Source organism: Engystomops pustulosus, chromosome 4 (genome assembly GCF_040894005.1).
Source record: "Engystomops pustulosus chromosome 4, aEngPut4.maternal, whole genome shotgun sequence".
NCBI classification, from domain to species: domain Eukaryota; kingdom Metazoa; phylum Chordata; class Amphibia; order Anura; family Leptodactylidae; genus Engystomops; species Engystomops pustulosus.
Window position 1 is genome coordinate 133783327 of NC_092414.1, and position 19304 is coordinate 133802630.

The following is a 19304-nucleotide window of genomic DNA, read 5'->3' on the forward strand; positions in this document are numbered from 1 at the left end:
TCTCCTTGTTCATTGACAACTTTCAATCCTTCAGCCTCCCAAGGACACCAATGCAGTTGAAAGGAGGAAGGCAAATTCCCCTATCATTGTAGGAAGATTCTGCAGGCAGATTCTTTGAGTATTGTCTGGTGAACTTCATTCTGGGGTGATGGCCTGGGTGCCTACAGAAAGGGCTCGGAGTGCCGCCTCTGGCAGCAGTGCCATAGGTTCGCCACCACTGCCCTAGGGCATGGATTTGCCAAGTGGCCTTGTATTGGTTGGCTTGGATACATGCTACTGCGATTAGTCACAGTCTTGGTCACTATTGCAGAAACAGAGCAGTGTAGAGTGCACTGTGCTCTCCACGTGACTCTCTACTCGCAATGTACCTACATCCATGTGGCGCCATCACAGTGAGAGCAGCAACGGGAAACAAAAAACACACTGTAAAGGCACACTGATGACCCTAACTGCTACACTATTATTTGAAGATCCACGACAAGCACAGCAGACAGGACACTCAAGGAACAATGGCAATCTCCAGGCCCAGCAAGCACCTCCAGATGACAAGTAGCAGTTCCAGACTGCAATTAATTCCAACACTTTCTTCCTCCTTCAGCTGGTGTACTGCACACTGCCACAGCTGCTTCAGCAACACATAGCAACCCCTCCCATCCACACTCATGAGCCTGACCCCAGAGCAGATGGGACTGGGCAACTAGGGGACAGGCAATGTGACTGGGCTACTAGGGTGCAAGTGCTGTGACTGGGCTACTGTGGAGCAGGCACTGTGACTGTGCTATTGGGAACAGGCACTGTGACTGGGCTACAGGGGTGCAGGCGCTGTGGCTGTGCTATTAGGGTGCAAGCGCTGTGACTAGGCTACTGTGAAGCAGGCGCTGTGACCGGGTTACTGTGGAGCTGGCATTGTGACTGGGCTACTGGGGAGCAGGAACTGTGACTGTGCTACTGGGGTGCAAGTGCTGTGACTGGACTGCTGGGGAGCAGGCGCTGTAACTATGCTACTCGGGAGCAGGCGCTGTGACTGGGCTACTGGGGAGCAGGCACTGTGACCTGGCTACTGGGGAGCAGGCACTGTGACCGGGCTACTGGGGAGCAGGCGCTGTGATTGTGCTACTGGGGAGTAGGTGCTGTGACTGGGCTACTGGGAAGCAGGGGCTGTGACTGGGCTACTGGGAAGCAGGCGCTGTGACTGGGCAACTGGGGAGCAGACGCTGTAACTATGTTAATGGGGAGCAGGCGCTGTGACTGGGCTGCTGGAGAGCAGGCACTGTGACTGGGCTACTGCGGAGCAGGCGCTGTGAGTGGGTTAATGCGGAGCAGGCACTTTGACTGGGCTACTGGGGAGCAGGAACTGTGACTGTGCTACTGGGGTGCAAGTGCTGTGACTGGACTGCTGGGGAGCAGGCGCTGTAACAATGCTATTGGGGAGAAGGCGCTGTGACTGGGCTACTGGCGAGCAGGCTCTGTGACCTGGCTACTGGGGAGCAGGCACTCTGACCGGGCTACTGGGGAGCAGGCGCTGTGATTGTGCTACTGGGGAGAAGTTGCTGTGACTGGGCTACTGGGAAGCAGGGGCTGTGACTGGGCTACTGGGAAGCAGGCGCTGTGACTGGGCTACTGGAGAGCAGACGCTGTAACTATGTTAATGGAGAGCAGGCGCTGTGCCTGGGCTGCTGGAGAGCAGGCACTGTGACTGGGCTACTGCGGAGCAGGCGCTGTGACTGGGTTAATGCGGAGCAGGCGCTGTGACTGGGCTACTGCGGAGCAGGGGCTGTGACTGGGCTACTGGGAAGCAGGCGCTGTGACTGGGCAACTGGGGAGCAGACGCTGTAACTATGTTAATGGGGAGCAGGCGCTGTGACTGGGCTGCTGGAGAGCAGGCACTGTGACTGGGCTACTGCGGAGCAGGCGCTGTGAGTGGGTTAATGCGGAGCAGGCACTGTGACTGGGCTACTGGGGAGCAGGAACTGTGACTGTGCTACTGGGGTGCAAGTGCTGTGACTGGACTGCTGGGGAGCAGGCGCTGTAACAATGCTATTGGGGAGAAGGCGCTGTGACTGGGCAACTGGCGAGCAGGCTCTGTGACCTGGCTACTGGGGAGCAGGCACTGTGACCGGGCTACTGGGGAGCAGGCGCTGTGATTGTGCTACTGGGGAGAAGGTGCTGTGACTGGGCTACTGGGAAGCAGGGGCTGTGACTGGGCTACTGGGAAGCAGGCGCTGTGACTGGGCTACTGGAGAGCAGACGCTGTAACTATGTTAATGGAGAGCAGGCGCTGTGCCTGGGCTGCTGGAGAGCAGGCACTGTGACTGGGCTACTGCGGAGCAGGCGCTGTGACTGGGTTAATGCGGAGCAGGCGCTGTGACTGGGCTACTGCGGAGCAGGGGCTGTGACTGGGCTACTGGGAAGCAGGCGCTGTGACTGGGCAACTGGGGAGCAGACGCTGTAACTATGTTAATGGGGAGCAGGCGCTGTGACTGGGCTGCTGGAGAGCAGGCACTGTGACTGGGCTACTGCGGAGCAGGCGCTGTGAGTGGGTTAATGCGGAGCAGGCACTGTGACTGGGCTACTGGGGAGCAGGAACTGTGACTGTGCTACTGGGGTGCAAGTGCTGTGACTGGACTGCTGGGGAGCAGGCGCTGTAACAATGCTATTGGGGAGAAGGCGCTGTGACTGGGCTACTGGCGAGCAGGCTCTGTGACCTGGCTACTGGGGAGCAGGCACTGTGACCGGGCTACTGGGGAGCAGGCGCTGTGATTGTGCTACTGGGGAGAAGGTGCTGTGACTGGGCTACTGGGAAGCAGGGGCTGTGACTGGGCTACTGGGAAGCAGGCGCTGTGACTGGGCTACTGGAGAGCAGACGCTGTAACTATGTTAATGGAGAGCAGGCGCTGTGCCTGGGCTGCTGGAGAGCAGGCACTGTGACTGGGCTACTGCGGAGCAGGCGCTGTGACTGGGTTAATGCGGAGCAGGCGCTGTGACTGGGCTACTGGGGAGCAGCTGCTGTGACCGTGCTACTGTGGAGCAGGTGCTCTGACTGGGCTACTGGGAAGCAGGCGCTGTGACTGGGCTGCTGGGGAGCAGGTGTTCTGACTGTGCTACTAGGGTGCAAATGCTGTGATTGGACTGCTTTGGAGCAGGCAATGTGACTGGGCTACTGGGGAGCAGGCGCTGTGACCGAGTTACTGGGGAGCAGACGCTGTGACTGCTTCTAGGGTGCAGGCACTGTGACTGGGCTACTGGGGAGCAGACACAATGACTGTGCTACTGGGAAGCAGGCGATTTGACTGGGCTACTGGTAAGCAGGCACTGTGACGGGGTTACTGGAGAGCAGGCGCTTTGACTGGGCTACTGGGGAGCAGGGGCTGTGACTAGGTTACTGGGGAGCAGGTGCTGTGATTGGTTTATTGGCGAACAGGTACTTTATGGGGGACATTTAAAGTAAAAAAAACACACAAAATACATATGTATTAACCCCTTACCGACATGTGACGTAGTATGCCGGGTGCATGGAGGGGGCTCACGGGCTGATTGCATATTGCAGCAAAGGCTTACCAATAACACCCGCGAACGGTGGCAGCACCGATTGCGGGTGTTTTGCCGCTGATTGCTGCCAACGGCTTCAAAAAGGTGGCGGCGCATGGGCGCCGCCATATTTCCAAGGATCATTGCTCCCCGTGACGTCATCGGAGAGCGGTGATCCATCGCCATGGTAGCCTCGGGTTTTTTCCGAAAATGTGCTATCAGCACATTGTCATGTATGAGGAGTAAAATCCCCATATACTGCCATATTGTAGTATAGCAGTATATGATAGGATCTTACAGACAACCTAGAGTTAAAGGGAGTCTGAAAAATAGTAAAAAAAAAAAAAAAAAGTTTAAAAGAAAATATATAATAAAAAACCCTAAAAACTCAAATCACCCCCTTTCCCTAGAACTGATATAAATATAAATAAACAGTAAAAATCATAAACACATTGGGGCAGATTTACTTACCTGGTCCATTCGCGATCCAGCGGCGGTGGATTCAGGTTCTGCCGGGATTCACTAAGGTAGTTCCTCCGACGTCCACCAGGTGGCGGTGCTGCGCTGAAGTCCACTGGAATGCCCTGAAGTTCACAAGCCTATACCTGGTTAAGGCATGTCCCGCGACCCTTTTTTTTGTTTTAAATGCGGCGGTTTTTCCGAATTCGTCGGGTTTTCGTTCGGCCACGCCCCCGATTTCCGTTGCATGCATGCCAGCGCGGATGCGCCACAATCCGATCGCAAGCGCCAAAATCCCGGGGCAATACAGGGAAAATTGGCGCAAATCGGAAATATTCGGGTAACAAGTTGGGAAAACGCGAATCGGGCCCTTAGTAAATGACCCCCATTATGAATCGGCAGGTCTAAAAATGTCCGATCTATAAAAATATGATAATGGTTTTTCACTGCGTTTAACCCCGTAACGGACAATCACGCCCAAAGTTGAAAATGGCACTTTTTTGCCATTAAAAAAAAAAAAAAATTCTATAAAAAGTGATCAAAAGATCGTACAGTCCTAAAAATTGTAAACGTCATCAAAATCCACAAACACCCACAGCTCTGTACACCAAAGTATAAAAAAAAGTTATTAGCGCCAGAAGACAGCAAAATCCCCCCCAAATTTTTTGTACAGCAGGTTTGGGGCGTACAGTGAAATCCGTAAAATCCAAGCCCACAAGAATACTGCACAAATGCATTTTTTTTTACCAATTTCACTGTATTTGGAATTTTTTTCCCGCTTCCCAGTACACGGCATGAAATATTAAATACCACCATTTTGAAGTGTAATTTGTTACGCAGAAAATAAGCCATCACACAGCTCTGTACATAGAAAAATAAAAAAGTTATAAATTTGTGAAGGAGGGGAGTGAAAAATGAAAACGCAAAAACGAAACAGGGCTGCGGCGTTAAGGGGTTAATATATATAAATACATCTAGGCTAGATGAAGCCGAGTACTGTGTCGGCTTGTCGGCCAGTCCATGTTGAAAGGCGCAACCTTATGTTGAGCAGAGCAGAGGCAAGAAGCTATGCACTCTGCACGCCGAGCCTTGCATGGACCCTGTATTGTCGGCATTACTTTCGTTTTTTGTATTAATGCTCACGTTGCAATTCAAAAATAAGGAGTTCCCACATCTAACTGATAAATTGATAATAGTGTGATGCTGGGATACACTATATGAGCGATAGAAGTGTATATGACATTAATTTATAAAAATTACGAAATTTTCTTTTCCTGGAGTCCAAAGGCAGCACAAGGAACAATGAGATTAGGATTCCCTAGATCTAATCACATAGAGACAGGTTAGCACAGCAATGACCAATCACTTCAGAGTGAGGCTAACCCCACCCATATAAGCTCCCCTGGAGCGAGGACACCTCATATTATTATAACAGCAATAAATTTGTGATACACAATGAAAAGGGAGGGAGCCTTGTGCTGCCTTTGGACTCCAGGAAAAGAAAATTAGAAGAGTAAATTTTATCATTCCTGATCGTCCATCAGGCAGCACAAGGATTAGTGAGACTTACCAAAGCAATGTTCATGATGAAGGGTGGGACAAGCACGCCAACTGCAACACTCTTTTGCCAAATTTAGACCCCTCTGCCACTAGTGAGTCAAGCCTGTAGTGAGGAATAAACGTAGAGGGGTCTGACCAAGTTGCAGCCTTGCAGATGTCATCCAGAGGAATATGGCCCATCTCGGCCCATGAGGTCGCTGTTGACCTAGTGGAATGGGCTCTGATTTTTAGAGGAGATGGTAAATCTGCTAGAAGATAACACTTTTCAATGGCAGCTCTAATCCACCTTGCTAGCGTAGCTTTGCTGGCTTTCGGCCCCTTGTTGGGGCCCCTTAGCTGTAAAAAGAGAGCTACAGAGTTACGTAAGGAGCTAGTTCTTTGGATATAAATCATAAATGCTCTACTGACGTCCAACAGATGTCCTTTCTCTTGCTCCTCATTTTGGGGATCTGGAAATAGGACTGGTAAACAGATTTCTTGAGTAATATTTTTGAAAGAAGGCATATTTTTGAAAGAAGGTCGATTTTGGCCATGAAATCTCCTTTCTGCAGAGTCATGATCACCGAACGAATGGTCTGCATCCGGAAGGATTTCTGCAGTAGGAAACTGTTGAAAAACGAAAGGTCGATGACCAGCAGCCACTTGCCTCCTGACTTGGGTACTGGAAAAACGTAAGAATATACCCCGCGACCCTGTTGATAAATGGGGACTGGTTCTAGGGCTGCTTTGTGGATAAAATCCTGGATCAACTGACCTAGGACCTGATTGGTCCGGGTGTTGCAGACGTACTTGTCCGGAGGGAACCGTTTGAACTCGAGCTGGTAGCCTCTGCATATGATGGAGGAAACCCAGGCGTCTGATGATGTTTCTGACCATTGACGCCAAAAGTTTCCCAACCTTGCCCCTACCTTCAGTAAGGGACTCCTGGCGTCAAAGATCAGGCTTTGCAGTGAAGCTGGCTTTCTTGCCTGAGGTAGGTTCTTTCCTTCTCCTGAAGGAGGGCTGTTTAGCAGGGAACTTGCCTGGCTTGGACTTTGGAGATCTTCTCCTTTGTGTCTGGAAGAATTTACCAGATTGTTTCTTTCTCTCAGGAAACTTTGCTCCTTTATTGCCTTCAAGCGATTCCGGAATTTTGGATAGCTGAGGACCAAACATCGAAGCTGGCTGAAAAGGCAAATTGCAGAAATTAACCTTGGATACAGTATCACCATTCCACATTTTAAGCCATAAGGCTCTTCTCGCCGCGTTTGAGGATGCTAAAGCTCTAGAGGAACATTTGAGAATCTCGAGATGAGCATCAGCCAGAAATTCAACTGCGGATTTATGTATATCGGCATAGTGTCTGATAACACCTCTCTGGGGGTACCTTCATCAATATTTGTTGTGAGATCACTTAGCCAGACTCTTAAGGGCTCTGGCTACTGGAATGGAAGCCAGGGAAGCTTTACAAGCGGCCACCGTAGATGTGTATAATTTTTTTAACCTAGAATCCGCTTTGCGATCCATTGGATCTGACAAGAGGGAAGACTCTTCTGAAGGGAAGATAGCTTTTTTGGATAATTGAGCGACTGCTAAATCCACTTTAGGGATATTTTCCCACTTTTTGTATGCAGACACTACCAGTCTGTAGAGACTCTTAAATGTCGGACCTAGGTCTATCCTTTTGTCCGGTTTTCGACCAGTCCCTATCCACTCTAATAGGACCGGATGACAAGGGAGAAGCTTATTTTTGGATACAGGAAAATAAAACAATTGCTCCTTTTTGGATTTATGATCTACATTTCTGTCCAATTCAATTGTATCTTTCACCGCTTTAAGCAAAGTTGGGAATTTATACTTATCCAACAAAAAATAATCCTCTGGATCTTCCGAAATCAGAGGAAGACTCATTGATATCAGAATCATGATCAGATGAATCATACAAAACAGTTGAATCAGAGGGGGATTTCCCCATTATCTTCTCCCTTTTTGCATCGTTGAATGCTCCTGCAAGCTGATGCTTGAACCATGCAAAGAAATCTGCTGATAGGTTACCAGTGGGAGGTGGTGGAGTAATGCAGCTGACACCTCATATTATTATAACAGCAATAAATTTGTGATACACAATGAAAAGGGAGGGAGCCTTGTGCTGCCTTTGGACTCCAGGAAAAGAAAATTAGAAGAGTACATTTTATCATTCCTGATCGTCCTTCAGGCAGCACAAGGATTAGTGAGACTTACCAAAGCAATGTTCATGATGAAGGGTGGGACAAGCACGCCAACTGCAACACTCTTTTGCCAAATTTAGACCCCTCTGCCACTAGTGAGTAAAGCCTGTAGTGACGAATAAACGTAGAGGGGTTTGACCAAGTTGCAGCCTTGCAGATGTCATCCAGAGGAATATGGCCCATCTCGGCCCATGAGGTCGCTGTTGACCTAGTGGAATGGGCTCTGATTTTTAGAGGAGATGGTAAATCTGCTAGAAGATAACACTTTTCAATGGCAGCTCTAATCCACCTTGCTAGCGTAGCTTTGCTGGCTTTCGGCCCCTTGTTGGGGCCCCTTAGCTGTAAAAAGAGAGCTACAGAGTTACGTAAGGAGCTAGTTCTTTGGATATAAATCAGAATTGCTCTTCTGACGTCCAACAGATGTCCTTTCTCTTGCTCCTCATTTTGGGGATCTGGAAATAGGACTGGTAAACAGATTTCTTGAGTAATATTTTTGAAAGAAGGCACTTTGGGTAGAAATCCTGGCATGGTCCTAAGGATAAGGCATTCTAAGTCCCTTAGGTATGGATCCCTGTGGGATAAGGCTTGTAGTTCGCTAATGCGGCTTGCGGAGGAGATAGCTACTAAGAAGAGGGTTTTTACTGACAACCACTTGATTGGAGCTTTGTCCAAAGGCTCGAATGGTGGACCTACGAGTTGTTCTAGGACCATAGGTAAGTCCCAGGAAGGAGCTGGAGGATGAGGATTCGGATCCAGTCTTGAAAGAGCCTTGAAGAAGTTTTTAACCAAGGGATTACCAGAGAAGATACTCTGTAATTGCGCATTTATCGCATTGAATTGAACCTTAAGAGTGTTAACCTTGAGGCCTTTCTGATATCCTTCCTGTAGGAACTGAAGTATTGAGTTTAGGGAGCCTGGAATAGATGTGTTCTGATGACACCATGACTTGAACAGAGACCAAACTCTATTGTAGACGGTCTTCTTGATAACAGGAGAGTACTTATAACTTCCCTTGAGAGAACTAAATTTCTCAAATTTTCCCTGTCAGTCACCAGGCCGCTAGCTGGAGTACTTCTGGATTCGGGTGAAAACGATTTCCCTGAGAGAGTAAGCTGTGGGATACTGGAAGCTTGATAGGATTTTCTTTCGAAAGCGACCATGCGAGTGAGAATGAGGCCCTGCGTGGGCGAAAGGGAAGAATGGCTATAGCTTCTGCCCTGTCTTCTCTGATCTTCATTAGGACCTTCGGAATGAGGGCAATCGTGGGAAACGCATATATTAGGTGATGTGACCAACTGATCGACAGACCATCCAGAGCTAGGGCTTTTGGAGAGCGATGTAGTGTGCAGAAATTAAAGCATTTCGAGTTCTCCTCTGTTGCCATCACATCTATCAGTGGTGTACCCCATCTATTCGTCAATAGGGAAAATATTTGATGATCCAGTGACCATTCCGTTTGAGGAAGACGATTTCTGCTGAGACTGTCCGCCAGGTGATTCAGATGGCCTTTGATATGGACCGCTGAGATGGAAGGGACATTGAGTTGGGCCCAGCTCATAATTTGGTTGCACTACGACATCATGGATGAGCTTCTGGTGCCGCCCTGCTTGTTTAAATAATAAACTGTGGCTAGATTGTCCGACTGTACAAGTATCCTGAAACCTCGCAAAACTGGTTGAAAGTGTAGGAGGGCCAGGTTGACCGCCTTTAATTCTTTGAGATTCGACGATAGGTAAGAATCTCTCTTCCTCCATTTGGATTGGAACTGGAGATGATCTACATGGACAGTCCAGCCCCAGGAGGACGCATCCGTAGTGAGGACCTTCTGTGGCAGGAGAACTAGTGACACTCCTCTGTGGAGAGAGGACGGGGTCAGCCACCAAGACAGATCTTTGATCGTTTGTGGAGAAACTGTTAGGTATGAATGAGGATTCTCTATGGCGTGATTCCAAACCTTCAAAAGATCCATTTGGAGGGACCTCATTCTTGCTTTGGCCCAAGGCACTGCATCGATCGCTGAGGTCATCTTTCCTAGGACCTTCATGGCAAACTTGATAGTCACCGTACGTTGACTCCTGACACCATTCGCTGAATGGATCGTATCCTTTCCGGAGATAATGTGATCTTCTGCTTGAGAGAGTCTATATTGAACCCTAGAAACATCATGTTGTGAGAGGGTGTAAGGAGTGACTTCTGATGGTTTATAAGAAACCCATGATTCTGGAGTATCTGAAGGGTATATTGGAGGTGAGCCTCCAGAAGAGCTTGGGATGGAGCCCTGACCAGCCAATCGTCTAGGTATAGGATGATGCATATATTCTGTAGTCTTAGGAGTGAGGCTAGGACTATCACCACCTTGGTGAATACTCTCGGGGCGGATGCGATCCCGAAGGGGAGACACGTAAACTGGAAATGATGAATCCCCAGTCCATCTTTGATGGCGAACCTCAGGTATTTCCTGTGAGGATGAAAAATAGGGATGTGAAGATACGCATCCAGAAGGTCGATTTTGGCCATGAAATCTCCTTTCTGCAGAGTCATGATCACCGAACGAATGGTCTGCATCCGGAAGGATTTCTGCAGTAGGAAACTGTTGAAAAACGAAAGGTCGATGACCAGCCGCCACTTGCCTCCTGACTTGGGTACTGGAAAAACGTAAGAATATACCCCGCGACCCTGTTGATAAATGGGGACTGGTTCTAGGGCTGCTTTGTGGATAAAATCCTGGATCAACTGACCTAGGACCTGATTGGTCCGGGTGTTGCAGACGTACTTGTCCGGAGGGAACTGTTTGAACTCGAGCTGGTAGCCTCTGCATATGATGGAGGAAACCCAGGCGTCTGATGATGTTTCTGACCATTGACGCCAAAAGTTTCCCAACCTTGCCCCTACCTTCAGTAAGGGACTCCTGGCGTCAAAGATCAGGCTTTGCAGTGAAGCTGGCTTTCTTGCCTGAGGTAGGTTCTTTCCTTCTCCTGAAGGAGGGCTGTTTAGCAGGGAACTTGCCTGGCTTGGACTTTGGAGATCTTCTCCTTTGTGTCTGGAAGAATTTACCAGATTGTTTCTTTCTCTCAGGAAACTTTGCTCCTTTATTGCCTGGCTGAAAAGGCAAATTGCAGAAATTAACCTTGGATACAGTATCACCATTCCACATTTTAAGCCATAAGGCTCTTCTTGCCTCGTTTGAGGATGCTAAAGCTCTAGAGGAACATTTGAGAATCTCGAGATGAGCATCAGCCAGAAATTCAACTGCGGATTTATATATATCGGCATAGTGTCTGATAACACCTCTCTGGGGGTACCTTCATCAATATTTGTTGTGAGATCACTTAGCCAAGCGGCCACCGTAGATGTGTATAATTTTTTTAACCTAGAATCCGCTTTGCGATCCATTGGATCTGACAAGAGGGAAGACTCTTCTGAAGGGAAGATAGCTTTTTTGGATAATTGAGCGACTGCTAAATCCACTTTAGGGATATTTTCCCACTTTTTGTATGCGGACTCTTCCAGTCTGTAGAGACTCTTAAATGTCGGACCTAGGTCTATCCTTTTGTCCGGTTTCGACCAGTCCCTATCCACTCTAATAGGACCGGATGACTAGGGAGAAGCTTATTTTTGGATACAGGAAAATAAAACAATTGCTCCTTTTTGGTTTTATGATCTACATTTCTGTCCAATTCAATTGTATCTTTCACCGCTTTAAGCAAAGTTGGGAATTTATCCTTATCCAACAAAAAATAATCCTCTGGATCTTCCGAAATCAGAGGAAGACTCATTGATATCAGAATCATGATAAGATGAATCATACAAAACAGTTGAATCAGAGGGGAATTTCCCCATTATCTTCTCCCTTTTTGCATCATTGAATGCTCCTGCAAGCTGATGCTTGAACCATGCAAAGAAATCTGCTGATAGGTTACCAGTGGGAGGTGGTGGAGTAATGCAGCTGATACATAGGTCACCGTCCGTGTCATCTGACAGGGGTTGTTGACAGCTGGAGCAGAGTCTATGATGAGACTTGCGGGATCTCTTCCTGCCTGAGTTAGAGGCTGACATCTAACAAAAAAGCATAGACAGTACCACAGAGATAAATATGCACATAAATCCACAATAAAGGTGCACAGAACCCTCACCATGTACTAACCACAGCAGCAGAGGGGTCCGGTTTGATGGCAGAGTGCAACCTGAGACCAGGTTCATGTGAGCTTTTAAACTTACCGCTCCTCCCCCTCACTTCCGGTCATACTGAGCGTGTCCCACGCTGATCCGGAACCTTTCTGCCATGTCTGCAGGGGGAACACAAGGGGAGACGCACATACCTGCCGAAACCGGAAGTCGCGCGATGCCGCGTGACATCACTTTCGGTTTGCCCGGAATGTCATCCTGCCCAGTCGTGGAGGAACACGGAGGCCCCAGGGAGACGGGTTAGAGATGGCATTGGAGTTCCCACGGATTTTCACCTGAACATTCTTCTACTGTTATTATTAGGTACACAACAGTGGATTAAAAACAAGTGTGAACTGTGTCTTAATCCTACTCTGAAAGAGTGCAATTTACTTACTCCTGACATCATCCGTTAATTTGTTTGGGAAGTGTATACATCACTTACGACAGGGGTCCAGAATGTGAACACTGAGACAGGATACCAATACCTGGTACTGTGCCCTATAAGTCTTTATTATTTTTATTTGTGTGTGTAATTTTGAATACAGAAAATAAAAGTTATATTTTATCTTGTCACTTTTCCCTATCTATACCCCCTTCCCAGAAACTTTCATAACTTTTGACTAGCCCAATGTGTCACAAAAAACACTGTGAAAATCTTTGAAATACTTCAGAAGTGTGAGTTCATCCGCATTTGCACAATAAGTATCACACCAGAGAACACCAAATACTGAGGCAGAAAACCTACATTGTGAAAGTAGAAATATTTACAGAAAATGCAATTCTTTACTGTAACAATAATAAATCACCTCAGGCACCGGTAATACAACAATATATTGTTATGCCTAAAATAATTTATATACCTGCAGTTGGTCTCATGTTTTACATATGGGATTGACAGAACAGAAAAAGTCGGCAGCTGTGGAATGTCAAAATAGTAGAGTAGTCATGGAGGCACATAGATTCCTCAGGGTACTGCCTCCCAGTGCCTCACACAGCATGCACTCGCTTCTGGATCCTGATAATACATTACAAAATTACATTACATTATTTTTTACCTCTTTGCTTCCACACTTGTCCTACCGTCCTTGATGATTCTATGCTCTTCACAGATCCGTCCTTGGATGCTAGGTGACGAGCATCCTATTTTATCCCTACTTCCATATCTTAGCTGATTGGTCCCCCTTTTTGTACTTTATCATAGGGAATGGCTCCATATTGTTGCATCGTTGCTATACCAACCTCCAGTCCACCTATTGCCACACACAGGGGCGCGGTCTGGGCGGTCGTCCGGCTTGCTCTGATCCTGCGATCATGTGACTCTGAGTCTGGGGGCGTGCCCCGCCCCTATACTCACGTGACTCGCGCTGCGATCACGTGACTGTGGGCGGTCCGCCGCCTCCGGCTCTGCAAGTGGCCGGTACACCTACGTCACTGGGGGTGTCTCCTTTTGCGTAGGCCGGGTTTGCTCTGGCCCTCGTGATTGGCCTCGAGCCACTCCTCTGCTCATGAAGGGGTGGGACTTAGGCTTTAAATACCTAGCGTCCCCTCGCGCGCGCTGCCGCTGTTATCAATGCGGGGACACGCTATGTGAATGTGTACTATCATACAATACGTGTACAATTCTCTACAATACATCTGATCCCTGATGAATGTTTTATAGTCAGGAAACGCGTTGGGTCTAAACCATCATAGGAGTGCTAGCTCAGGATAGTGTGTACTTGACAGCTTGAGCGGCCGAGTAGCTTGGAGTATACTATCTTAGACTCCAGTTAGGCCTATGAGCAGTCCTCTATCCACTCATTATATGAGCAATCAGCCTCCAAAACATCCGAGGTCGACTCCAGGTCGGGCCGAATTCACGGCTGTCATACTGGTGTCGACCTTTATTTCTCTGCAAGATATCAAACCATCTGTGAGAGGGGTGGCTTTGTTACATATGCCCGTTATCGGCTTATTGCAGGGCTTATGGTAATATTTAGTAGCCTATACCCCCGCTGTTTTCTTTTTGGTTCTGGTCCCAGCCTTGGTCAGCCCAGATTTGTGCTTGAGCTGGGGTCAGACCTGTTCTGACCTTTTAGACACATTTTTGTGGTGGAGGCTCCATACCTCTACACATTCGTTTACGTTTTTAGTACATATCTAATAAAAGTTAAATTTTATTCTTTATTGATACTCTCTTTGCCCCAATTTCAGTAATACATTACAAGTAGGACTCAAGGCTGGATGCACACACAGATAGAACCAGGAAGAGATCCAAAAAGATGAAGGAAGGGTAAAATGAAAGAATGATAATTCTTTTCAAATTGTGTGACCACTTCTTTCTTTGGGTCACAAAAGTTGCATCAACGCTGTGACTGTAGCCTAAGAAATGCTTATGACATGGCAGTAAGTTTTGTAATTGTGAGGTTTATATGGTCCAAAAAATAAGGAAGATATATACCGTACAGTATATTTCAGAGGGACACATTAATACCATTGCGTGATTGACTGCTTCCTCATACAGTGAGTGTTTACTGTAATAGAGCAATGTTTACAGCACTGTCAGCCAGCTGAGAGTTGTCCTACATACTGACCGACCCCAGCCTAGAAAGCATGGAATACAAGCACAGCATAGAGAGAGAGGGGTCAGGCACTACACATTGAAATATGCCATTCTGCTAAAGAATCTTATATAAAAACACATTCTTCCAGCTTTTACAGTAAATTTTTATTTGAGAAGGGAAATAAATATGTTTCATAGTATATTTTTACAAGAGTGTTATGGGTGACATTTATATTGTCCAGACATTTTTGTCATGCATTTTGTATTCCTGTAAAGAATATATAGAACAACTTTTACAGCAAAAAAATACATAGGAAATGCATGCCCAACCAATCAACTGCAGAGGCGTTTCACCAATGTTATTTAATGTATTTTGGAGTCATGGAGAACCAAAACATTGAGAAATTGGAGAGGTAGGTTCTATTTAAAATTTTGCCAACATCTGCTGTGCTTCCATAGCTTGTAGGTCTCATTTGTTTTAGACAGCAGAGAACTGACCACGCTGTCAGGGATTGGAGGTTACAGACAAGTAACCCAGCAGATGACAACATTCAATATGACCAAGGAATCTGAGAAAGCCCTCTCCCCTTGAGACCTGCTTGGAGCTCTATATTAAAATAAATTATGGGTAAAAGAAAAGTACAAGTATAGTTAAGATTTTCAACTGCTTCATTTTTTATATGTATTGAAAAAAAACCAAACAAACTAGATTTGGCTCTACTGTAATCAAACTGACCCACTGAGTAAATGTAGTATATTTTATTAACCCCCTAAGGACCAAGCTAATTTTCTCCTTGAGGACTAAGCCCAATTTTTCAATCTTTATGAGGTAATAACTTTAGAAAGCTTTAATTTTACTAAAGTGATTGTTTTTTTTTGTGATATGGTGTACTTCAGGCTAGTGGTAAACTTTGGTTGATATTTTGGCATTTATATATAAAAATTGGAAATGTGGGGCAATTGGAGGGGTGCAAAAGTGTGGTACAGCTTGGAATCTGAGACTTTTTCAGCGCTTCTGTTTTTCTGACTTGTTGTGTGGCACAATTTTTGCCACACAGTAAGAACTGGTCTAGGGAGTTCTATTTAACCTTCATGAATGTGGAGACAGTTCTAAACCGTATTGTTTGTGCACCGAATCATTAATCTCTTGAGCCAAAAACTTACATCCCACTGAAAAGTATAGCATGTTTCCTGTGCCACCCTGTGCCCACATTAATTAATGCCCCACCATATGTGCTATCTTTTGCAGGGCGGCTTCCTAGCACACTGTATGCTTATTGCACTGTGGGTGCCATAGACCTTTATTGTGGCCATGATCTGGTGCAAGCACATCACAGCCACAATCGTGGTTGAGTGCATGGGGCCTTAGTTTCGCTATTCTAAATGGTCTTTTATGGTGACTGCACACAAAACATATTACATGTGGATCGTACTACTGTAACATTGTACACGGTGTAATACAGTAACATTGTAGTGTGTCTGGATCAGCGGTAATGGATTCTCTGTACCACCGCAGACAGGTCTAAGGGGTACCTGGTTTTCACCAGAGCCCGCCGCAAAGCAGGTTGAACTTGTTGCGGCGTAGTACCACCAGGTCGTTCCACAGGCGCGACTTTTTCCACACTGGTGGCCAAGATGAAGTAGAGAATCGTAAGGCAAGGTCGGGGACAGGCAGGAGGTCAAGACAGGCAGCACAGGATCAGAGTCGGGATGTAGAGCAAGGTCAGGACGGGCAGCACAGGAGCGAGGTCAGGAATGGAATCGAGGTCACAACGGGAAATAAGGATAATAACACAGGGCATCAGAAACAACCCTTCTCTAAGGCTGTGAGGCACCAAGATCCGGTAGGTAACACAGGAAGGGGCTGTCAATTTTTGGCGCCCTAGGAGACGAGGACACATGCGCTGGAGTGCGGGCATCGCGGAGACCGCCACTGGAGCCCGGAAAGTTGAGTTTCCGTGCAGGCTCGCCATGGCACACAGAGGTACACGGGTGTGCCTGCGACCTGGGTTTTGGGTCGCAGGGGCACCCGTGACATAGTGTATAGGATTGATGACAATTCCAAATACACATTGCAGAAAAATTCCAGAATAAATATGCAGCATTAAGGGAAATCTAGAAGTGGCAAAATAGCTTGCAGAGCACCATACATTCTTCCTTTGTTCACATGAGGTTTCTTACACATTCCAGGAGCAGACATAATGGGGCAGATTTACTTACCCGGCCCATTAGCGATCCAGCGGCGCGTTCTCTGCGGTGGATTCGGGTCTTCCGGCAATTCACTAAGGCAGTTCCTCCGACGTCCACCAGGTGTCGCTGCTGCCCTGGAGAGCATCGGAACGCACTGGAGTTCACCGAGCCGGGCTGACACTTTCTTTTTTTTTTAACGTGGCGGTTTCTCCGAATTCGTCGAGTTATCGTTCGGTCACGCCCCCCCGATTTCCGTCGCATGCATGCCGGTGCCGATGCGCCACAATCCGATCGCGTGTGGCAAAAACCCGGGGCAATACAGGGAAAATCGGCGCAAATCGGAAATATTCGGGTAAGACGTCGGGAAAACGCAAATCGGCTCCTTAGTAAATGACCCCCAATTTGTTTTCTATGTGTGTGTGAGGCAGGTAAATTATTTTAAGCTTTGCAGGGAATGAAATCATTCATAAAGGGTCATAAAGTTGGAGTATCTTAAAAATCATAAGTTTAGTTACATCACCAACAGTACTTGCAGTCTGACCTGAATGAGCCCTACAGCTATATTCAGCCATAGTACATCATGTACCTCTTAGTTATTGAGCTACTTCATTGTAGATACTTTGGTACTTCTTATCGACACAATATTAAATTAGAGAGCTAAAAACACTTGACCTGCTGGTACCTATCTACAAGGGTAGGTATGACTCAAAGTAAGGTGTTGCACTGGATGAGGACTGACCCAAGACTATAGTCAGTGCTCATGATTCATTTTCAGATATAAATATTTATGGGAAGATGTCAAAAATAATTTTTTTGCTCAAAATTTGTACATTTTGATTGGCACTTTAACCACGTTCAAAATTATTATGCAAATGATATTTATCTCTGATGTTCCTAAATGATCGATGCAAATGACAGTCAGTATAATAAAAGGCATCACCCGTTAGAGTATAACTCCAATTTAATTGAACAAACTTCCCAATTTTAACAGTATATTCTTCAAAATGTAAATAAAACTCAAAATGCTCAGTTTTAAATTATTATGCACAGCAGATTTTCAAAACATTTTAAAGGTCGTTAAGAAATTAAAATGGTCAGTTATTGAATTTGCAGCACTGAGAGGTCACATTCACTGAAATTAAAAGCCATTTCAAGCTTTGAAATGCATTGAAGGTACTTTTTCAAATATGTGGGAACTGAACAGTTTCTATAATGTAAAAATCTATGCATAGCAATAAAGAAAAAATTTTGCTTTTAGAGCACAGTGCTGGATAACAGAATTGACCATAGATGATCTTATAATCCAATTTCAGCATTCTTTTTAAGATTTTAGAAGTGGCAAAATAGCTTGCAGAGCACCATACATTCTTCCTTTGTTCACATGAGGTTTCTTACACATTCCAGGAGCAGACATAATGGGGCAGATTTACTTACCCGGCCCATTAGCGATCCAGCGGCGCGTTCTCTGCGGTGGATTCGGGTCTTCCGGCGATTCACTAAGGCAGTTCCTCCGACGTCCACCAGGTGTCGCTGCTGCCCTGGAGAGCATAGGAACGCACTGGAGTTCACCGAGCCGGGCTGAGTGAAGGTAAGCGTGTGTCCCGCGACACTTTCTTTTTTTTTTAACGCGGCGGTTTCTCCGAATTCGTCGAGTTATCGTTCGGTCACGCCCCCCGATTTCCGTCGCGTGCATGCCGGTGCCGATGCGCCACAATCCGATCGCGTGTGGCAAAAACCCGGGGCAATACAGGGAAAATCGGCACAAATCGGAAATATTCGGGTAAGACGTCGGGAAAACGCAAATCGGCCCCTTAGTAAATGACCCCCAATTTGTTTTCTATGTGTGTGTGAGGCAGGTAAATTATTTTAAGCTTTGCAGGGAATGAAATCATTCATAAAGGGTCATAAAGTTGGAGTATCTTAAAAATCATAAGTTTAGTTACATCACCAACAGTACTTGCAGTCTGACCTGAATGAGCCCTACAGCTATATTCAGCCATAGTACATCATGTACCTCTTAGTTATTGAGCTACTTCATTGTAGATACTTTGGTACTTCTTATCGACACAATATTAAATTAGAGAGCTAAAAACACTTGACCTGCTGGTACCTATCTACAAGGGTAGGTATGACTCAAAGTAAGGTGTTACACCAATAACCACCATTTCTTTCACCAACCTCTTAGAAGCATGGTATCAGGATAGCCAAACCATTCTATAATTCTAGTCCACACAACCCATAGATCCATAGTTGGAAAATTCTGCCTTCGAAGACATTATATTTATAGAAAAAGCTTAAATTTTGATAATCTGGCTCTCCCGTTAATCAGATTTTTTGTTTCACATTTGAAATAGACTTGGCATGGTGTACAAGGCGTACAAGCCATGTAAACAACCCTTCATAACGTTGTAAGCTGAGACTAATATACTGTTAACCCCTAGGGGACACAGCCTATTTTGGCCTTAAGGACGCGGCCCCATTCTTCAAATCTGACCTGTGTCACTATAAGTGGTTATAGCTTTGGAACGCTATGAGATATCCAGGGGATTTTTAGATTGTTTTCTCGTGACACATTGTACTTCAAATTAGTTTAAAAATTTGGATGATATCTTTTGTGTTTAGTTATGAAAAAAAACAAAATTTGGAAAAAA